Here is a 23,886-nt window from a genome sequence, read left to right on the forward strand (position 1 = left end):
CGAAAGTATTCGGCCCCCTTGAACTTTGTGACCTTTTGCCACATTTCAGGCTTCAAACATAAAGATATAAAACTGTATTTTTTGTGAAGAATCACCAACAAGTGGGACACAATCATGAAGTGGAACGACATTTATTGGATATTTCAAACTCTTTTAACAAATCAAAAACTGAAAAATTGGGCGTGCAAAATTATTCAGCCCCCTTAAGTTAATACTTTGTAGCGCCACCTTTTGCTGCGATTACAGCTGTAAGTCGCTTGGGGTATGTCTCTATCAGTTTTGCACATCGAGAGACTGAAATTTTTTCCCATTCCCATTTTTTCCCAGCTCAAGCTCAGTGAAGTTGGATGGAGAGCATTTGTGAATAGCAGTTTTCAGTTCTTTCCACAGATTCTCGATTGGATTCAGGTCTGGACTTTGACTTGGCCATTCTAACACCTGGATGTGTTTATTTTTGAACCATTCCATTGTAGATTTTGCTTTATGTTTTGGATCATTGTCTTGTTGGAAGACAAATCTCCGTCCCAGTCTCAGGTCTTTTGCAGACTCCATCAGGTTTTCTTCCAGAATGGTCCTGTATTTGGCTCCATCCATCTTCCCATCAATTTTAACCATCTTCCCTGTCCCTGCTGAAGAAAAGCAGGCCCAAACCATGATGCTGCCACCACCATGTTTGACTGTGGGGATGGTGTGTTCAGGGTGTTGCTTTTATGCCAAACATAACGTTTTGCATTGTTGCCAAAAAGTCCAATTTTGGTTTCATCTGACCAGAGCACCTTCTTCCACATGTTTGGTGTGTCTCCCAGGTGGCTTGTGGCAAACTTTAAACAACACTTTTTATGGATATCTTTAAGAAATGGCTTTCTTCTTGCCACTCTTCCATAAAGGCCAGATTTTTGCAATATACAACTGATTGTTGTCCTATGGACAGAGTCTCCCACCTCAGCTGTAGATCTCTGCAGTTCATCCAGAGTGATCATGGGCCTCTTGGCTGCATCTCTGATCAGTCTTCTTCTTGTATGAGCTGAAAGTTTAGAAGGACGGCCAGTTCTTGGTAGATTTGCAGTGGTCTGATACTCCTTCCATTTCAATATTATCGCTTGCACAGTGCTCCTTGGGATGTTTAAAGCTTGGGAAATGTTTTTGTATCCAAATCCGGCTTTAAACTTCTTCACAACAGTATCTCGGACCTGCCTGGTGTGTTCCTTGTTCTTCATGATGCTCTCTGCGCTTTTAACGGACCTCTGAGACTATCACAGTGCAGGTGCATTTATACGGAGACTTGATTACACACAGGTGGATTGTATTTAGCATCATTAGTCATTTAGGTCAACATTGGATCATTCAGAGATCCTCACTGAACTTCTGGAGAGAGTTTGCTGCACTGAAAGTAAAGGGGCTGAATAATTTTGCACGCCCAATTTTTCAGTTTTTGATTTGTTAAAAAAGTTTGAAATATCCAATAAATGTCGTTCCACTTCATGATTGTGTCCCACTTGTTGTTGATTCTTCACAAAAATATTCAGTTTTATATCTTTATGTTTGAAGCCTGAAATATGGCAAAAGGTCGCAAAGTTCAAGGGGGCCGAATACTTTCGCAAGGCACTGTAATTTGCGTTTGGCTCGTTACACTCGTTAAAGGATAAAAAGGATTCTACCAGTCCATGGTGAGTAATCACAGTCCTGATGTCCAGAAGTTATTTTCTGTCATAAGAGACAGTACCGGCAACATTATGTACAAAATAAGTTTAAAAATCAGTTACAAACAACGCAAATAAACAAACAAAAAAACACAGTCCTTTGGAAGAAATTCTGAGTCCTCACTGTCCAGGACCGAGTCAAGGCTGAGTACAAATGTATCCTACATCCAGACTATAACGAGACACTCAATGCACTGGATTTGTCATGAAATGCCCCTGCACACAATTACAAACCCCACAACTCAGTAGCCAAAAGCATTGTTGATTTTACTAGCTACTGCTATCCAGACTTGACTAAATCCATGTAGCAAAGGGCTGGATCACATCTACTGGGTTTGTACTGGTTTCTATTGGGCTGGTGCAGCGGGCCTATTCCAGTTCCAGACAGAGTGAGGGACCACAGGGGGAACCAGGAGGCCTGGGTTTATTGCACTCTGCACAGCCAGCTGGGCTCCCCTGGAAAATGCTAGGTCCATTCCTGTGTCAGAAATGTGGAGGGAAAAACAAGAGAAAAAAGGAAATTCTGAGTGTGATGGCTAGAGAGTGGAGGGCAGTTGAGTTCCCATGCTCTGGCGCCCCATGGGGAAATAAGAAGGCTTGAAGAGAGGATGAGAGGCACATAGAGGGAGAAGGAGCCAATACATGTGGGAGAGAAACACAAAGGAAAATGTCAATTTAAGAATAAAAAAGGTAGAGGATGGATAAGTAGGAGAGTAACCTAATGCATGGATTGTTTTTCCTCACAAAACTAATGATGAATGGAGCCAGAGAGAATAGTCATCAAAGCTTTCTATGTGGCTGTCCTGAGGCAGACGTTTTGGCTAGTGTTACGGAGAGACCGGGAAGACAGACATGTCAATAACAGTAGTATATATTCAGCAAGAGACCACAAACTCACCAAAAAGGGATACTTGAGAGAGAGCAAAGTGGTTTGCAGTCTGTTAAGCATGACCAGTCCTCAGTGTAGGGAAGAGGTACTTCCTAAAATAGTGTATTCATCTAGGCCTGCTGAATGTGAACCAAAGGCTTGATACACAATACTCTTTCAATAGAGAGACAAATACTGTACTTCATTAGATAATGAGTAATATGGCCTCCCGAGTGGCGCAGTGGTCTAAGGCACTGCATCGCAGTTGTTAGCTGTGCCATTAGAGATCCTGGTTTGAGTCCAGGCACTGTGCAGCCAGTCGTAACCGGGAGACCCCTGGGGCCGTACACAATTGTCCCAGTGTAGTCCGCGTTTGTCACGCCTTGGTCTTAGTATTTTGTGTTTTCGTTATTTATTTGGTCAGGCCAGGGTGTGACATGGGTTTATTTTTGTTGTGTTTTCGTATTGGGGTCTTAGTAGGCATTGGGATTGCGGCTGAGTAGGGGTGTCTAGCATAGGTTGGCTGCCTGAGGCGGTTCTCAATCAGAGTCAGGTGATTCTCGTTGTCTCTGATTGGGAACCATATTTAGGTAGGCTAGGTTTCACTGTGTGTTTTGTGGGTGATTGTTCCTGTCTCTGTGTTTGTTGTCACAAGATAGGCTGTATAGGTTTTCGCGTTTCGTTTGTTGTTTTGTATATTATTGTTATTTCATGTATCGTTCATTTTTCATTAAAGAACATGAGTAACCACCACGCCGCATTTTGGTCCGCTCCTCTTTCAACAGACCAACGCCGTTACAGCGTTAGGGGAGGGTTTGGCCGGCATGGATGTCCTTGTCCCATCGTGCTCTAGCAACTCCTGTGGTGGGCCAGGTGTAATACACGCTGACACAGATGCCAGGTGCACAGTGTTTTCTCCAACACATTGGTGTGACTGACTTCCGGTTTAAGTGGGCATTTGGTCAAGAAGCAGTGCGGCTTGGTTGGGTCGTGTTTCGGAGGACACATGGCTCTCGACCTTCGCCTCTCCCGAGTCCATATGGGAGTTGCAGCATTGAGACATGACTGTAACTACCAATTGGATACTGAAAAATGGGTAAAAGTAGATAAAGATGAATATAAGCATGGTGGCATTTAGGTCAAAACAATGTACTTGAGAGCTTAGTCCAACCTCATAACAGTGACTTTCTTCTGACCCCATCCATTCCCCAGCAGAGCAGATCATCTCTGGTTTCCACTGATTATTTTCATTTGTCTGTTTTTGTTATCATTCATTCTGTGCATTAAGGATGTGAAATATTGCTGACTGATACAGATTCACTAAGATTAATATTTGGGCCCCTTTAGCTCTACAGAGCTGGGTTTGTCCAGACAGCGGAGGCACCCTTGACCCCTGACCTCCAGGATCTTCATGGTCCAGAGAGGAGTCAGATATCAAGATAGTCAGGAAGACTCAGCTCACTCATGAGTGTCTGTGTGGGTTTATTGGTTTTCGTAGACAACAGCAAACAGACAGTGAGTGGGAGGACATTATCATATTTCTACACAATTATTATTGTTTGTCCAGCTTCTGTGCCAAGTCAGATATGCATAAACACTCTTGTTGTTATTGGCTTTCATTAGTCATGTAGTCACCCTGGAGTCTGACTGATGAGACAAGATCTCTGCTGTATCTCTACTATATGAATAATAATAATAATATATGCCATTTAGCAGACGCTTTTATCCAAAGCGACTTACAGTCATGTGTGCATACATTCTACGCATGGGTGGTCCCGGGGATCGAACCCACTACCCTGGCATTACAAGCGCCATGCTCTACCAACTGAGCTACAGAAGGATATGACATGTTATTGCACTGGAACAATCTATTGACCACTGAGAAGGAGACTATGGGTGAGAACTACTAAGCAGCAACAGCCAGCAGGACCCACTAATTGGGCTCAGGGCGCCAGTGCCGACATGTTATAGTTTAGTCAATGATATTTCTGAATGGCACAACTCCAAGGAAAATTTAACGACAAACCCCAAATCTATATGAATACGGGTAGATAACTGTCTAATATAGTTTATATGCAAGAATGGATATGATTTAAAAAATCATATTTTGGACATTGTGATCTCCCGAGTGTTGCAGCGGTCTAAGGCACTGCATCTCAGTGCAAGAGATGTCACTGCAGTCCCTGGTTCAAATCCAGGCTGCATCACATTAGGCTGTGATTGGGAGTCCCATAGGGAGGTGCACAATTTGTCCAGGGTAGGATGTCATTGTAAATAAGAACTTGTTCTTAACTGACTTGTGTAGTTTTTTAAAAAACGATGCTGTTTTCTTCCAACAAACCTCCCTGTGTGGTGATGACTGTACATGGAAAATATGAGCTGGTTTAGTGTTTCCGAAAGTTTATGGTTATTAGTCAAGCTTCAGAACGTTGACTACACACACATAATCAGAGTGTTTTTTTGTTCTGAATTACAGTCATCCACTGCCTGTGACAACTGAGACTCCTAATGGACATCATCCTCTGTGCCTCATTAGAAAATATGCACACATGCAAGCACAAACACAAACTGATTTTATTGTTGACAAGACTGCACTGATCCCTTGTCAGTCTGTGAAAAGCATATGATGGACCCATGAGGGATTAATATGATTTATCACATTTTTTATAGGAAAAGAATGTTGGTCGTAAAAGGGTAGGAAAGGGGAAGTATAATAATAATATAACCAGTTGTGGGAAAGTCAGTGGAAGACCCTCACACACCTTCAGAAGTTAGGGTTGAGGTTAGTGTTAAGTGTTAGGGTTGAGCTGTGTTTTGGACATAATGCCAAGTTTAGGGTCAAGGGTTAGGGTTAATCTGGGATGTGGACATGAAGCTAGGGTTAGTGTCACACCCTGATCTGTTTCACCTATTTTTGTGATTGTCTCCACCCCCCTCCAGGTGTTGCCCATCTTCCCCATTATCCCCTGTGTGTCTGTGCCAGAACACTATGCCTGTGTTCTGTTTGTCTGTTGCCAGTTTGTTTTGTTCATAAAACCTACCAGAGTTTGTTTCCCTGCTCCTGCCTGTTTCTTACATCTGTTTTCTAGTCCTTCCCAGTTTTGACCATTCTGCCCTGCCGTTTTGTACCTTACCGCACCATTATTGACCCCTGCCTGCATTGACCTGTCGTTTGCCTGCCCCTGTTGTTGTAATAAACTCTTATTACTTTGGCACTGTCTGCATCTGGGTCTTAACTAAACATGATAGTTAGGGTTATAGGGTTGAGGGTTGACCAGTGATGTGGGCATGAAGCTAGGGTTAGGGTTAGGGCTACGTTTAGGATTACTGCTGTGAGTACAGTGTAACACATTGAATCAATAAGTAATTACAATACTTGTTCAACTGTAATTGCACAAGTAGCTAGACAGTAATAAGGGAGTCGTAATGTAAAGTGGTACTATTTAAAGTTAGATAATTATTTTTTTGTATTTTTTTGTGAAAACGCAATTCGTAACAAGATGAAGACGGAAATACATTTTTATCTCTCATTAATTCTCTCTCATTCACTGTGTGTGTATGTATGACCATGAGTTACAAAAGTAACGATACAAAGCCCTGTGCCTAATGACTATCCTCTATCAGCTGTACTATACTGACTCCTTGTGGAAACCTTTATAACTGCAGTTTTGATCATACTTTATGCATTTTTTCCCATGGTGCCAGCTTGAGAAATGTGCTTTGCATAATAATAGGGTGCTATGTGACTCTACAAAAAAAAGGCAGGGTTCAATTTTTTTCACTAAATGTCAATAATGTGGTCATCAAAATTTCCAATAAATCATTTGAAAACATGAATGTGGAAATTGTTAACCACAATACTGTCTTGTTTTGTACACTTTGTACAAAATAATATAATGCAGTACTACAGGATATTTCTTAGCTCTTTATTAGCTAGCTATAACTGGCATGTTCACGTATCGCCAACCAGGATCAAACTGACCATTACCTAACCATTTGGGTGGTCTTAACCAATCACAGCACAGTATGATATGGTGGTAAAATGCATCCAATTACAATTCAGTATTACACATATAAATATTACATCCCCCTTCTTTTAAAACAAAATCAAATGTTTACATATTCTAAGGGTTTCTTTTGAATACATGCTCTGTAGTTTGAACTCAAGGTAAGTAACCATTTAGATTGCATACTACACCAACTGAATCAACATAGACTCTGAAACAACAATCCAACATACTGTTACTTTTCCACCAAGGGATTCTCAGCAACTCAGCTTTCACTGTAGAAATAACATCTTAACATTTCAAACAAATACAATACCTAAGCATTTCAAGTGAACTTTCAATAACAAGTTTACAGTCTGGAACTCTTTTAGGGCAGCGATCTGCCTACACCCATTTCACAGGTCTAGGACAGCTCTGGACTTGACCTCTTTTCCTGACCTTGTGCGATATGATGCTGAGCATGCTTCTGTGTCAGTCAACAGTTATTGTGGTGTTGCAGGTCAGTATGGTGTATGTTGTGCTGTGTGTGTGTTTAGTTCATCACATTCTCTTTCAGGGGAACAGTGCATCTCATCAGTGTGTTGTTATTTTGTGTTCAGTAAGTGACGACGATTGCGGAGGTACACTGCTCCTTCTGCGATGCAGACGTGATATGAACGTTCAGTGTCAGTTGGCTGGAAGACGACTGCTGGCTTGCAGAGGCCATGCTCCTGGATTCTAACTGACTCTCCTTCGATCAGTGGTGGCAGTGGTCTAGCTGACCTGTCGTAGTATCGCTTTTGTTGTTGTTGTCTCTGTGCACATTTTCCATGCATTTCCTTGTAGCTGACGACCTCAGTTTGCAGCTGCTGGTTCAAATCAAATCAAATGTATTTATATAGCCCTTCGTACATCAGCTGATATCTCAAAGTGCTGTACAGAAACACAGCCTAAAACCCCAAACAGCAAGCAATGCGGGTGTTGAAGCACGGTGGCTAGGAAAAACTCCCTAGAAAGGCCAAAACCTACGAAGAAACCTAGAGAGGAACCAGGCTATGAGGGGTGGCCAGTCCTCTTCTGGCTCTGCCGGGTGGAGATTATAACAGAACATGGCCAAGATGTTCAAATGTTCATAAATGACCAGCATGGTCAAATGATAGGTCTGGGACAGGTAGCACGTCCGGTGAACATGTCAGGATTCCATAGCCGCAGGCAGAACAGTTGAAACTAGAGCAGCACCACGGCCAGGTGGACTGGGGACAGCAAGGAGTCATCATGCCAGGTAGTCCTGAGGCCTGGTCCAAGGGCTCAGGTCCTCCGAGAGAGAGAAAGAAAGACGGAAAGAGAGAATTAGAGAGAGCATACTTAAATTCACACAGGACACTGGATAAGACAGGAGAAGTACTCCAGATATAACAAACTGACCCTAGCCCCTGACACATAAACAACTGCAGCATAAATACTGGAGACTGAGACAGGAGGGGTCAGGAGACACTGTGGCCCCATCCGATGATACCCCCGGACAGGGCCAAACAGGAAGGATATAACCCCACCCACTTTGCCAAAGCACAGCCCCACACCACTAGAGGGATATCTTCAACTACCAACTTACCATCCTGAGACAAGGCCGAGTATAGCCCACAAAGGTCTCCGCCACGGCACAACCCAAGGGGGGTGGCAACCCAGACAGGACGATCACATCAGTGACTCAACCCATTCAAGTGACACACCCCTCCTAGGGACGGTATGAAAGAGCCCTAGTAAGCCAGTGACTCAGCCCCTGTAATAGGGTTAGAGGCAGAGAATCCCAGTGGAAAGAGGGGAACCGGCCAGGCAGAGACAGCAAGGGCGGTTCGTTGCTCCAGAGCCTTTCCATTCACCTTCACATTCCTGGGCCAGACTACACTCAATCATATGACCCACTGAAGAGATGAGTCTTCAGTAAAGACTTAAAGGTTGAGACCGAGTTTGCGTCTCTCAGATGGGTAGGCAGACCATTCCTAAAAAATAGAGCTCTATAAGAGAAAGACCTGCCTCCAGCTGTTTGCTTAGAAATTCTAGGGACAATTAGGAGGCCTGCGTCTTGTGACCGTAGCGTACGTGTAAGTATGTACGACAGGACCAAATGAGAGAGATAGGTAGGAGCAAGCCCGTGTAATGCTTTATAGATTAGCAGTAAAACCTTGAAATCAGCCCTTGCCTTGACAGGAAGCCAGTGTCGGGAGGCTAACACCGTAATAATATGATCAAATTTTCTGGTTCTAGTCAGGATTCTAGCAGCCGTATTTAGCACTAACTGAAGTTTATTTAGTGCTTTATCCGGGTAGCCGGAAAGTAGAGCATTGCAGTAGTCTAACCTAGAAGTAACAAAAGCATAGATTAATTTTTCTGCATCATTTTTGGACAGAAAGTTTATGATTTTTGCAATGTTACGTAGATGGAAAAAAGGTGTCCTTGAAACAGTCTTGATATGTTCGTCAAAAGAGAGATCAGGGTCAGAGTTTAAAAGTAGAACGTTTGCAGCCATCCACTTCCTTATTTCTGAAACACAGGCTTCTAGCGAGGGCAATTTTGCGGCTTCACCATGTTTCATTGAAATGTACAGCTGTGTGTCCTCCCCATAGCAGTGAAAGTTAACATTATGCTTATGGTTGGTGCTGGGAAGGTTTGAGCAAAGTCTGCGGCTCAACAACAGCCGGGCTGGTGATTTTAAGTTGTCAATTGGAATGTTGTGGTATTCAAGGAGGCTGAGGTAGGGGTCTCTCTTGTCTGCTTTTGCTTTGTCCATGAGTGATTTAGCAATCTGCACTGATTTTTCAGCAAGGCCATTACTTTGAGGGTAATGTGGGCTTATGGTGACGTGTAAACTCCCATGCTTTTGTGAAGGATACAAACTAATTTGATTTGTAACATGGCCCATTGTCAGATATTAAAGTCTCTACAATGCCATGCCTGGCAAAGGCTGCTTTCAGCTTGTGTATCACAGCTGCAGATGTGGTGCTGTGAAGCTTGTTCAGTTCGAAGTATCTGCTGTAGTAGTCCACTGTTACGATGTAGTCCTCGTTGTTCCAGGTGAACAGATCGGTTGCCACGACCTGCCAGGGTCGGTCTGGGATACAGTGAGGTAACATTGGCTCTTTGGTGTTTGAGGGGTGTCGTTCACGACCTGCCAGGGTTGGTCTGGGATACAGTGAGGTAACATTGGCTCTTTGGTGTTTGAGGGGCGTCGTTCAAAACATATGGCGCATTTACCAACAATGTCCTCTATTTGTTTGCGCATTCCGGGCCAAAACAAAATGTCCCGTGCTCTCTGTTTGCACTTTTCCATGCCCATGTGTCCAGCATGGATCTTTGTCAAAATCTCTTCTCTGAGACTGGTAGGAATAATGATTTTCTCTCCTTTGAAAATGATTCCGTTGATCTGTGATAGTTCATCACGATGGTTACGGAATTCTGAAATGCTGTCTCCTCAGGCCATCCATCCTATATAACTTTCCTCAGCTGTGCGAGTTCTGAGTCTTTTTCTGTTTCTGCCTGGATCTGCTTCAGTTTTGTGTCACTAACTGGTAAGTTGCTGTACACAGTGTGCACTTGCATGTCCATGCCTTCACTGAGGCTGCTGTCCTTATAGGTAAGAAACTTCATGGAGAGTGTGTCTGCGACAGGGATGTCTATACCTGGACGGTGAGTGATTGTGAAGTCGTATTTTTGTAGACTTGGCGGGGCAGTGGCTAGTGGTTTACTCATAATTGACTCAAGGGGCTTGTGATCGGATTCCACAATGACTTGTCGTCCATATACGTACTGATGGAAACGTTTGCATCCGAACAGAATGGCGTAGAGCTCCTTTTCAATTTGAGCATAGTTGATTTCACAGTCTGTGAGAGATTTGGAAGCGTAGCCGATGGGCTTTCCTTCTTGCAGTAGCACTGCACCTAGTCCATACTTTGACGCGTCCACTTGGAGTCTGAGCTCTTTGTCGGGGTCGTAGTAGGCAAGGATTGGTCCTGGTTCTCTCGTGATCAAGTCTTTCACATTCTAGAAAGCAATGCCGTGTTGCTTGTCCCAGAGAAACTCACTGGACTGCTTTAGCAGTTGACGCAGGGGTGCGTTAGCATTAGAGAAGCTGGGTGTGAACTTGGCTAAGTAGTTGACCATAACAAGCACTGTTTCCAGCTCTGCACGGTTCTTTAGTGGCTCCATTTCTTTTATGGCTGAGTTCTTCTGTGGATCTGGCTTGATTCCAGTCGCTGTGAGAAGATGTCCGAAGTAGCTGACCTCTGTAGCGCTGACTGTGCTCTTCTCGGGGTTGAGCCGGACTGCTCTCTCGCGGGACCTTTGCAGCATCGTGCGGAGGTTTCGGTCGTGCTCCTCTTTGGTTCAACCATCGACAAGGATGTCGTCCACAATGGCCACAACTCCGTCGAGGCCTTCGTACACTTGTCGATCTTTCGCTGAAACTCGTCTTGGGCTGAGATAATCCCAAAAGGCAGGCGACGGAACCTGTAGCGTCCAAACGGTGTGTTGAATGTTGTGAATTTACAAACGCACCCAATATTTCCATGATATGAGCCCAAGTGACGTACTTGGAATGTTAAAATCTGTGGGATGGTCTTTTTTATGAAACCCGCGGAATCGGTATGTTCATATGTGTTCTTTGAGTTTGCGATGGGTATTCCACACTCTACCTGAGTAAGATCGATGGGACATTATATTGCCAACAAGTATGGGTAAGTCTTGAGGTTGTTTTACGGTCATAAGACATCCTTGGACTGAAATATAAGGTATCCTTCACTTCTGTCATTCAGGTGTTTTTAGAGACACGCAGTGCTTAATTTGTACATCAGGAGGTGCCTGAACAAATAGTGAGCGTGGAAGGGGGGTGACCTGGGGAACTCTGAGGTACTGGAAAATCGCCATTATAATAAACTATTGCATGCAGATCATCACATTTACGTAGTGGTCTAGACTAGAGCACTAGAGTAGAGGCGCTTGCATTATTTTTTTGTAGCCTAGGTGTGAGAAAAATGTGACCTTTTAGAAACGCATTTCATGCAATTATATGTCATTTTATATGACTAGAAACTTGAGCATAATATTTTTTAATACCGCACAAATTATTGAATTGTCAGGCTACTTTGACACTGACAAACTGAGAATGTGAGATCATTAAAAACGACCTTGTCTTGAATCCATCAGTAGCCTAGGCCTAGGTGTGTGGAGACACATATCGTACAATATGAGGAAATTAAAGTCCTAAAAAGCTTCAGTTTCACTGACTCACACAATGATGAGCAGCTCATTCACCAGCCATCGTTTTAGTTTGTAAAAACAATGTTATTCACTCAATAGGCCTATTTGGAAGGTATACAATATTTTTGCAGCCTACAGACAGATAAGTATTTTTGTTTCAGCAGAAGCCATTTACTTTACCACCTGTGCTATCGCACAATTGTGTTAAAAATATTGCTAAAGGCCTGTTTTGGCTGCATGCTGTTCACTGACAGATTTGCCACACGTTCCCGAATGTAGGCAATGCCTTGTTATTGGGCTGCACACCAACCACAACTATGCTATTTAAACAACAAAAGCGAGTGATCCTCTGTGGCTAAATTATAGGCCTACTCCTGGTGTAGTATTCTGAATTATTTCATTTATTACTGCTATAACTTCGGCAAATGTATTTCAATTTATCAGGGGTGCTGAAGCGCCACCAGCACACTATGATTCTATAAGGAAACAAATTATGAAGTACAACTCAGGAGTGATGGTAGTTGCAGGCTCATGTCTACCAGAGCAGAGATGGGGAAAGAGATCATAGAAAGTGAATCTCATTCTGGTTCTGTGAGAGACAGGCTACAGGAAACTGCCACGAGTTGGTATCTAGGCTACAATGTTGAGCAAATCATAAACCAGGGCTGGCCCAACCCAAAAACATTGTTAGAATACCGGGCACAGGCTGAAAATCTAAGTTTTCACATTAGGTAATGTTTTTTATAGGGAGCAGGACAATTACAGAGGAGACAACTCTAATTAACTTTGATCGCTTTTATTTGACTGTTTACATTGCAAACAGTGAACATTATGTTTCATGCCAGGAGAGGTACCGGATGCTGGCAAATAGGTTCCCAGAACAAAACAGTCCAAAACTGAGAGGTGCTGGATCCTGTTAGGCTCAAATTAAGCAACAAAAACATCAAGTTACAAAGTAAAACTCATAGACTAGATGGAACACAGTAAATCTTAGTCCGGGAAACTCAAATGAGTGTGATATGTTACGCTTGGTAACATCACAGACAAATTTTAGCTAATTAGCAAATGTTCAACTACTTACCACTTTTTAGCTACACTGTATCTACTTAGCATGTTAGCTAATCTTTCCCCTAACCTTAACCCGTTTAGCTAACCCTAACCCTTTAACCTAACTCCTAAACTTAACCCTAAAGTCTAACCCCTATCCCTAACGACTAGCCTAGATAACGTTAGCCAGCTAGCTAACATTAGATACCTAGCCACCTACCAGAATCCATAACATATCATACATTTAGCAAATTCATAACATATAGTACATTTTGCAAATTCGTAACATATAATGCAAATCGTAATTCGTGCCATAACATACGGAATGAGTGATGGACATCCACAAATTAATACATACCATACAAAACGTAACATATTATACTAAATGGAGTGTCTCGGATTTACATACAAATGATAGCCTATTTGGTAAAAGACCAAGTCCATATAATGGCAAGAACAGCTCAAATAAGCAAGTCCATCATTAGTTTAAGACATGAAGGTCAGTCAATCGTGAAAATTTCAAGAACTTCAAATGCAGTCGCAAAAACCATCAAGCGCTATGATGAAACTGGCTCTCACGAGGACTGCCACAGGAAAGAAGAACCAGAGTTACCTCTGCTGCAGTGGACAAATTCATTAGAGTTAACTGCACCTCAGATTGTAGCCCAAATACATTCACAGAGTTCAAGTAACAGACACATCTCAACATCAACTGTTCAGAGGATATTGTGTGAATCAGGCCTTCATGGTTGAATTGCTCCAAAGAAACCACTACTAAAGAACGCCAAAAAGAAGAAGAGACTTGCTTGGGCCAAGAAACATGAACAGTGGACATTAAACAGATGGAAATCTGTCCTTTGGTCTGATGAGTCCAAATTTGAGATTTTTGGTTCCAACTGCCGTGTCTTTGTGAGACGCAAAGTAAGTGAACGTATGATCTTTGCATGTGTGGTTCCCACCGTGAAGCATGGAGGAGGAGGTGTGATGTTGTGGGGGGTGCTTTGCTGGTGACGATGTCAGTGATTTATTTAGAATTCAAGGCACACTTAACCAGCATGGCTATCACAACATTCTGCAGCGATACGCCATCCCATCTGGTTTTCGCTTAGTTGGACTATCATTTGTTTTTCAACAGGACAATGACCCAACACACCTCCAGGCTGTGTAAGGGCTATTTGACCAAGAAGGACAGTGATGGAGTAATACATCAGATGACCTGGCCTCCACAATCACCCGACCCCAACCCAATTGAGATGGTTTGGGATGAGTATGACCGCAGAGTGATGGAAAAGCAGCCAACAAGTGCTCAGCATATGTGGGAACTCATTCAAGACTGTTAGAAAAGCATTGCAGGTGAAGCTGGTTGAGAGAATATCAAGAGTGTGCAAAGCTGTCAATCAAGGCAAAGGGTGGCTACTTTGAAGAATATCAAATATATTTGATTTGTTTAACACCTTTTTGTTTACTACAATGATTCCATATGTGTTATTTTGATGTCTTCACTATTATTCTACAATGTAGAAAATACTAAAAATGAAGAAAGCTTGGCACACCTGTATTTGGGGAGTTCCTCTCAAGCTCTGTCAGGTTGGATGGGGAGCATTGCTGCACAGCTATTTTCAGGTCTCTCTAGAGATATTTGTTAGGGTTCAAGTCCGGGCTCTGGCTGAGCCACTCAAGGACATTCAGAGACTTGACCCGAAGTCACTCCTGCATTGTCTTGGCTCTGTGCTTACGGTCGTTGTCCTGTTTGAAGGTGAACCTTCACCCCAGTCTGAGGTCCTGAGCACTCTGGAGCAGGTTTTCATTAAGGATCTCTCTGTAATATGCTCCGTTCATCTTTCCTTCGATCCTGAGTGGTCTCCCATACTCTGCCAATGAAAAGAAATCCCCAAAGCATGATGCTGCAAACCACCATGCTTCACCGTAGGGATGGTGCCAGGTTTCCTCTAGATGTGACACTTGGCCTTCAATCTTGGCCTCCTGAGTGGTGCAGTGGTCTAAGGCTGGCGGAGTCACTACAGATCAGGGAGGGTTAGGCCAGCCGGGATGTTGTTGTCCCATTGTACTCTAGCTGGCCATTGTGCTGTGGCTGGTCATGCACGCGGACACGGTCGCCAGTTGTACGGTGTTTCCTCCAACACATTGGTGTGGCTGGCTTCTGTGTTAAGCGAGCAGTGTATCAAGAAGCAGTGCGGATTGGTGGGGTTGTGTTTTTCGAAGGACGCATTGCTCTTGACCTTCGCCTCTTCCGAGTCCGTATGGGAATTGCAGCGATGCAATAAGACTAAGTGGGCAGTCATGTGCCTTTTACTGTTCATATTGTGAAAAAGATATTATGCCTGTTGCATGGATCGTAAAACGTGTGCTGCTGTACTTTACATTTCAATTTGCTGTTATACAGTGGTGGAAAATGTACTCAATTGTCATACTTGAGTAAAAGTAAAGGTACCTTAATAGAGAACTAGTAAAATTCTACTTGAGTAAAAGTCTAAAGGTATTTGGTTTTAAATATACTTAAGTATTAAGAGTAAATGGAATTGCTAAAATGTACTTAAGTATCAAAAGTAAAAGTGAAAGTATAAACCATTTCAAACCTGCACAATTTCCCTTTTTTTATTGACAGATAGCACTCAGACATAATTTACAAACTAAGCATTTGTGTTTAGTGAGTCCGTCAGATCAGAGGCAGTGGGGATGACCAGGGATGTTCAATTGATAAGTGTGTGAATTGGACCATTTTACTGTCAAAATAGAACGAGTATTTTTGGGTGTCAGGGAAAATGTATGGAATAAAAAGTACATTATTTTCTTTAGGAAAGTTAGTGAAGTAAAAGTTGTCAAAATGTAAATAGTAAAGTAAAGTACAGATCTTCGAAAAAACTACTAAACTAGTACTTTCAAGTATTTTTACTTAAGTCCTTTACACCACTGCTGTTATACTTTGGTTCTATATATCACAAGTAATACAACATTACTGTTATAAAACAAGAAATCTAATGATTCAGTGTTTATATGGCATATATTTGGTGTACCAATACACCAAACTGATATCTACTAACTTGCCAGTATTATCATTGATGATTTAGCCTATTGATAATATGTCAAATAGAAATCCAAAGTTACAATTTGTCATAAAATAAGGTTCTACCGAGATTTGAACTCGGATCGCTGGATTCAAAGTCCAGAGTGCTAACCATTACACCATAGAACCGTGCTGCGCATGACGAGAGGAATTATAAAATATAAAAATGATCTATTGTTCAAATGTTAACATTAAATAATTGTAGAAATATCTTTAGTATGATTGTATTCGCTTAACTCAATATTACAGTCCATATTTAGCGGTGTCTATGATCCGGCAAATCATCCCCCTTCGTTTCAATGCAATTGCAATGCCACAACTGAACAGGAGGCGGCAACCTGTGCTTATTATCGCAGACAGATCTCCTTTCAAAGAAAGCCCATATGGTGTCCAAGATGAGAAACAGAATGATTTGGAAGCTTTGGCAAATGGTAATACCAAAGATTTATATAACTAACCCAAGATAGATCACGGCCTTTCGTTTTCAATGGGAGCAAATTAATCATAGTGGGCAGAACAAGCAAGGAGATGGGCAGAGCCAAGCACGAGCTAGCGAGATCCTATTGGCGTGTTATAACTTGCATATTTCATTAGGGACACTTAATGCGCATGTGCAATAACTAAATTCGCCCTTGGACTCCTAAACAACTTTTAAAAACTTTGGCAAAGGTTATAAAGCCTTCTCTGCATTGTTTACCCCAATGGGCTAATCATTAGCTTGGTCACAGACTCTAAATATGATGTTGTTGCTTGTTTAATGTCTTTAAATAAAAGCTCCCATTGGCACGAATACAATCATGTGATTTTTTTTACAGTGTTAATAAATACAGTGAAATTGTGTGAATACAGTTAATAGGCTATAGCAGCCAGATCGTTCAAGATTGACTTCGAAAATATTGTCATGCCAGACACTCAGATTGTAAAACGCTGCCAATTGCACAAAAAATTGGAGTTGAGAAATATATAGTATAGCATTAAAAAAACTGGTATCCAGTGTTTTTCAATAAATATCAGCAACACTGTTGTCTTTTCCCTAAATTGTATTTAGGAATGTTGGCAGTGACTGGACTTATTCGAACATATTTCTTTCCACGCAGCAAGCAGCTGTATGTGAGGAGTTGCACACTCTTGCCACCCGACAGCCGATATATTAAGTTCATAAATAAATTACATAGCTCAACAACAGCTTCGGGAATTAATATTTTCGTAAACATTTTTTTTTTTTACAATTAGGCCTATACAGACTACAGAATCGCATTACTACAATATTAATTTTTATTTATTCCTGTAGGCCTAGCCTATTTAACCAAAATGTTATTTGTTTAAATACTGTTCATGTCTTGACAAACAAGCAGCTCCATAGTATAGGCCTACATAAACCTTTCTTTGCTAATAATGACATCGCTGTGTCTAATATTTTAAAAAAATAAGTAGGTGGTTATTTTCTGTGATGTAAAGTACCTGAGTAAAAATACTACTACTACTGTAGTTGTTGTTTTTTATATCTGCCTGGTCATCCCAACTGCCTCTGATCTGGTGGACTCACTAAACACAAATGCATCATTTGTAAATTGTTTGAGTGTTAGTGTGCCCCTGGCTATCCGTCAATAAAAATACAAAATTGAATTGCGCCGTCTGGTTTGCTTAAAATAAGGAATTTGAAATGGTTTATACTTTTACTTTGACTTTTGATACTTTTTAGCAATTCCATTTACGTTTAATACTTAAGTATATTTATAACCAAATACTTTGAGACTTTTACTCAAGTAGTATTTTACTTGGTGACAAAACTTGAGTCATTTTCTATTTAAGGTATCTGTACTTTTACTCAAATAAGACCATTTCTCCACCACTGGATATCTTTTTAATGCGCATGCTGATGTTCAACACTGAATTGATCATTTTCCGCTTCCGCTGAGATGGGTCTGACTCAAGGATCCAGGACGTATAGGAGGGGCTCACTCGAGATGGAGATGGTTTGGCATTCTTACCTCTGCTTGGAAACGCTGGTTGATAACAAGTGTGAAGCGTCAGAGGTCGGGAAGATTGTGAAGCATTAAATACATTTTTTTTTTATATATATAGATATTTTTTAAATGTAGCCTACTGGCCCAAGCGGACCATATGAACGTTTAATTAACTGGCCCTGTGTGCTCGGAAGATGTTGCAGGGCCAGAGGGCATCCCTGAATGTTGAGCCCATGATTAACATACAATAGGGAATAGCCTATGTGGTGGGACTGCCCATGAGCAGGTTTTTCTAGATGTGAGAAAAGAACAGGTCCCACTCTACTGTATGTAATGAATGACAGGGCAGTGTGAAAAAGTTGTAATTTGCAAGTTAATGTTAGGCCAACATCTCTTCCTCCTGCAGAGCGTGTTTGAATTCAAAATGAATTGCTTATGCCAAGATACTGGACTGTATTAAATAAATAGGCTATATCCGTTATATTGATCATACAGAGAACAAGAGAATATTTACTTTATTGAGCCTTTATTTGATTAGGCAAGTCAGTTAAGAACAAATTCTTACTTACAATGATGGCCTATAGCCTACAGTAGATTTATGGCAGATATTGGCAATGACCCCTTCAAAGATCCCCCAAAAATGTCATAGTCATATTGCATAAACATTGTTAAGCTAAGGGAATTTTATTTTTAAGGTGACCCATGGTTTATTCCAACGAGATGTGTAGGTGGTTTTGGTTGAGCAATGTCCGCTGTTGTTGTTCGCATCCACAAAGAGCAATGAACAAGTATTTGAAAAAAGACAAAATTGTATCACTCCTAAATACTGGTAGGCCTATATGACTGTATGCAACTAACACATCGATTCAGATGTGGTGTATTGTTTCAGTTTCCAGTGTAGTATGGACATATAGCATCATATTGCATCAGGAATGTGAGGGACTGTTGAGTGGGCGGGGAATGCAACATGAAAGGAGAGCAGTGGAATCCTGGGTTCACAGATACACATGCCTGTGGGTGTTAATGTGCCTGAGTCTGTGTCAGGAGTGTGTGTGTGTGTGTGTGTGTGTGTGTGTGTGTGTGTGTGTGTGTGTGTGTGTGTGTGTGTGTGTGTGTGTGTGTGTGTGCGTGCGTGCGTGCGTGCGTGCGTGCGTGCGTGCGTGCGTGCGTGCGTGCGTGTGTGTGTGTGCGCGCGTCTGTGTATTTTGTGTTTATTTCTGAGTGCGTGAAAGTGTGTCTCTGTATGTGTGTCTGTGTGTGGCTGCTGACGTGGGTCATTACCCCTTCTTTTCCCCCAGGGGCCAGGAGGAAAGAGAGGAGGGAGGATGGAGGGATGGAGTGGGGGATGGAGGGAATGGGAGAGGGAGGCGGGTTCCCAGGAGAAGAGAGACCTATAAATCACTGTGCTGTCTCTGTGCTGACACCAGGCTTGTCTGCTGGGGGGAGGGGCACTCATAACAACACTGGAGCCTTGTCTCTCTGTCACTCACCCCCATGCTGGGCAGGGGCCATCCCCAGCATGTGGGGGTGGGGGGCATTTGGGGGTACCCAGCCCCCCATCGGTTCAATATGATACCTCATTCTATCACTTGTTTTCATTTGAGATGGATGTACTGAAACAGCTTAGTTCTATGTTAAAACTTGATGTGAAATGCATGAATTGACTAACTCTTTTGACTCATCAGATATGCTGCTGTTACTGTTTATTATATATCCTGTTGCCTAGTCACTTTATTCCTACCTATATGTACATACAATATCTACCTCAATTACCTCCTAGCCTGTACCTCTGCACATTAACTCGGTACTGGTATATAACCAGATTATTGTTACTCATTGTGTTTTTATTCCTCATGTTATTATTTTTTATATATTTTTCTCTCTGCATTGTTGGGAAGGGCCTTTAAGTAAGCATTTCACTGTTCAAAAGTAAGGCTTGCCGTGCGGTAGAAGAGAAAGCAGTCTATGACTGGGGTGGCTGAAGTCTTTGGCAATTTTTAGGGCCTTCCTCTGACACCGCCTGGAATAGATGTCCTGGATGGCAGGAAGCTTGGCCCCAGTGATGTACTGGGCCATACACACTACTCTCTGTAGTGCCTTGCGGTCAGAGGCCAAGCAGTTGCCATACCAGGCAGGGATGCAACCAGTCAGGATGCTCTTGATGGTGCAGCTGTAGAATTTTTGAGGATCTGAGGACCCATGCAGGTCTCCCGAGGGGGAATAGGCGTTGTCGTGCCATCTTCACAACTGTCTTGGTGCGTTTGGACCATGACAGTTTGTTGGTGATTCGGACATCAAGGAACTTGAGGCTCTCAACCTGCTCCCCTACAGCCCTGTTGATGAGAATGGGGGCGTGCTCGGGCCTCCTTTTCCTGTAGTCCACAATCATCTCCTTTGTCTTGATCACGTTGAGGGCGAGGTTGTTAACTTGGCACCACACTGCCATGTTTCTGCCCTCCTCCCTATGTTAGTCTACACCTGTTGTTTGCAAAGCATGTGACAAATACTATCCTATTTGATAAATGTAGCTAGGCAATTGTATGTGTTTTTGCAGACAAAAAAACAGGTTGCTGCATCTCCACAATTCTTCATATTCAACCACTCCCTATTGATGTTTTTTTGGCTGCTGATATTTTCCTGTCCATAAATAGTAGTTTGCCTTGCTCTTACTGCTGTGTACAAGTCCATCTCTGTATCAAATGCAGTTCTACAATTTGTGATTACAAGGGATATTGCAGGTGCGTGACCATGTGTGCATGTATGATATAAAAGGAGTGTGTTGATCATATGGACTAGTTGCTTTTCAACAGGACATTTTCCTAAAAACAAAAGAGCCTCTTCCATAACAATGGTGTGGTGATTGAGGACTTTGAAAGGAGTGCTATGCTCCAGACCAGACAGCACTGAGATCTGCAGGCCTCAATCAGACCCCAGTTAGTATCACCCCCTCTCTGGGCTGACCTGCCTATAGCAATAATGTGTGTCCTTCACTTCTACCAGATCACATTCTATCATCTATTATTATGCCTCCTCCAGCACACAACGCACACCCATACATCCTGCTGGCTGCCTGCCTGCCCTACGCTGCCCGCCCTACCTGCCCTCCTACTACATGTACATGAAACATCTCCAAGCAGAAGCCTGCAATACATTGCATTCCTCACAACTTTTTTTATTCTAATAAATGTGATCCTAGACCCTGGGAGAGAGACCAGCAAGCTGCATTAAAATTCATTGGGAAAAAAATGCAATAAAATCTCTCTCTCCTTCCCCCTCCCCATTTCTCTCTCTCTCCCCCTCCCCATCTCTCTCCCCTCCCCATTTCTCTCTCTCCCCCTCCCCATTTCTCTCTCTCCCCCTCCCCATATCTCTCTCTCACCCCCTCCCCATTTCTCTCTCTCTCTTTCACTCTATTTTTCTACCACCCTTGGGCACTCTCTTTCATTCAATCTCTAACTCTCACACTGGCTCCTCTTTCTTAGCATCCCCGCTGTCCTTCATCCCTCTCTCTCTCCCTCTCTCTCTCTCACACTCTGTATTTTCCAACTCCACCCCTGGCAGATTGTGATTTCCACTGTCAGAAAATTGCTTTTTCAATATCTGTCTCTCTAATTATGAGGCCTGCTAAAGGGGTCGTGCCACCAGAATACCAATAAATGTCTCTGAATTTTTCCTCTTTTAAATGCTATTTTTGATTCTTTAAAGTTTAAAGGAACAAACAATACACACTGAAATATGCAGGTTTTTGGCTATAATCACCATTGTATTACTCACTGGATCATCAAGAGTGCAAGTCTCAATGCTGTGTTGTTTTCAAATCAGCAACAACAAAAATGGCAGTGTGTTTTAAAAACATTTTTAAAGCTTACAGCTATAGCTTTCCTTCTGTACCATACTTGCAGCATTAACTAATTATGAGATTAAATACATTTGTTTGTGAGGTGGGATGCTCTCTTTACTCATGTTCATTGTTTATTTCAGATGTCCAAAAATGAACATTACTCAGATTTAGAATATCATTTTATCATAGGGCCTGACAATATATTTTCTTATATATATATAAGAAATAATATATTATAAGAAATTATATATAAAAAATATATACTAAAAAATATGTAAATATATATATATATATGCAACATTCAAGATTTGTGCACCGATATACGATTTGTGGGAAGAGGAAATAAGCTTTATAGACACTGTTCTGTAGGTCTACCACAACTTCATCACTATCACGTCTAAAGGGTTAAATTGTCCTCTCAGCGGGTTCAGACTACTTGATTGACGTTTGGAGCACTGTAATACCAGCATCCTCCAATAAACAAACGGTCGGTGTCCCCCACGTGGGTGTTCGGAATACTCATTGGTTACTTTCACCAGCGTTAATTGTGACTGGGTCGAGCCCCACGTGGAGATTTCATTCAATTGTTGAACGATTCCATTGCACCCCCACGTTCTATTGTAGGCTACACGTAAGTGTATATACAACTATAACATGGTTAATGGAGGAATCTCAAATATATATATTGTTGAAATAAATAGAGCGGGCTTCAATTGCGTGGCTACACTAATGAACGAACTGAGTAGAAAATGTCCACGCATGGTGAGAAAATCAACAAGGGTGTTTACTAATATCATTAGACTATTTATACAAGAGCAATTGGCAAACTATATGTCATAGGTCTGAAATGTTTTAACACCAGCAAACAGATTTGGCCTTCTTTCATTAGAGTGGGTAGGCGAGATGCGTTGTTCATAAATAAGGACAGAAAGGCGAAACCTTAGCTCCAGTCCTATGCTGGCTTGATCAACGAGAATAGCGAGATACTCCCTTCTCATTCTGTCTAGCAAATGTCCCTTTAGTTTCTCTCAAGAAAACAAGTCAGCTATGTCTTGAAGATCAGGCGAGGACCAGAAAGGAAGGTGGGAGTGTGAGGAGAGCAGTGTTGTAAAGGAGAAGGGCGACGAACGAGACAAAAGAGGCTGCGGCTGCATTGAATGTGGTGGTGTCCGACTCAGAACCCACATAGTACAACCTCGCCACATTTGCTTTTTATTCTAGGTGAGAATACACCGGGGAGGGGAGTATTTACGAGAAGAAAAGGTGCCATTTTACTCATTCGAAGTGCGTAGTCACGAGGCCTCTAAACATTTAGTCGTGGACTGGGTGCATCTTTACTACATCGAATGTTATTTGTCTGTGGGTTGAACATAGACCAGAACAAAGGGAGTCTTGAGCAAGGAATTAGCGAGCCGAGACTAGCTTTGCTATTACTGCCTCTGAAACCAAGCCAAATGCGTCTCTGAAACCGACAAGATAACGTCTTCTCCATTTCTGTCCTTTTTTGCACTTAAGAGGAAGAATATTTTTTTTTAAGAATTCGGCGCCCAGAATGTTTCCTCAAAACCGACCTCCGGTAAGTAGGCTATACGATTAGCATGTAACGTTCGGTAATTGTTCTGTTGGAGCGATACTTTAAAATCTCATCGATCTATACATTATTATCTAACCTTTCTCTGTCTATTGAAGTACGTTTATTTGAAATAAAGGAAACAACTTGAGCAAGAATGTATACAGAGAGCGGGCCATAAACTTGCTACATGATTTATTGTTCCATTTTTGTCTCCGTCATTGTATCTATGCTATTTGTATCCGGAATTCCTTTGTGATCATGTTGGTGAAAAAGTAACATGCTGCAACATTGCAAACCCTTTAGTACTTGAACGACGAGCGGTGTAAACTCAATCCAACATGGGTCTGTTCTAAACAGAGGGGATTTATACCGCCAGAATCTGGCAAAACAAGAACTTTAGGGAAACTCATTCTGTGCAAATTCTGGTCTCCTGTTGTTGGTATAACTTTAAAGTGTCAAATTAGAACATCCAACCTCGAGTTATCCAAATGGTAGGCTGTATTGGCCTAGATGATGGAGTGGTTTAGGTTTGTTTGTCCTTTCCACACTCGGCAGTCTATTTGAGG

General features: G+C 42.1%; 1 non-coding gene and 1 pseudogene across 1 annotated transcript; one reads left to right on the plus strand and one right to left on the minus strand.

Annotated features, from left to right (window-relative positions):
- Positions 1–15,996: 15,996 nt before the first annotated feature.
- trnaq-uug lies at positions 15,997–16,068 on the minus strand. Its single transcript has one exon. It is a non-coding gene; the product is annotated as a tRNA-Gln (tRNA).
- A 6,315-nt stretch (positions 16,069–22,383) lies between these two features.
- Positions 22,384–23,886, plus strand: part of LOC124037685 — a 49,464-nt pseudogene continuing 47,961 nt past the window's right edge.

Source organism: Oncorhynchus gorbuscha, linkage group LG06, assembly GCF_021184085.1.
Source record: "Oncorhynchus gorbuscha isolate QuinsamMale2020 ecotype Even-year linkage group LG06, OgorEven_v1.0, whole genome shotgun sequence".
Classification (NCBI taxonomy): domain Eukaryota; kingdom Metazoa; phylum Chordata; class Actinopteri; order Salmoniformes; family Salmonidae; genus Oncorhynchus; species Oncorhynchus gorbuscha.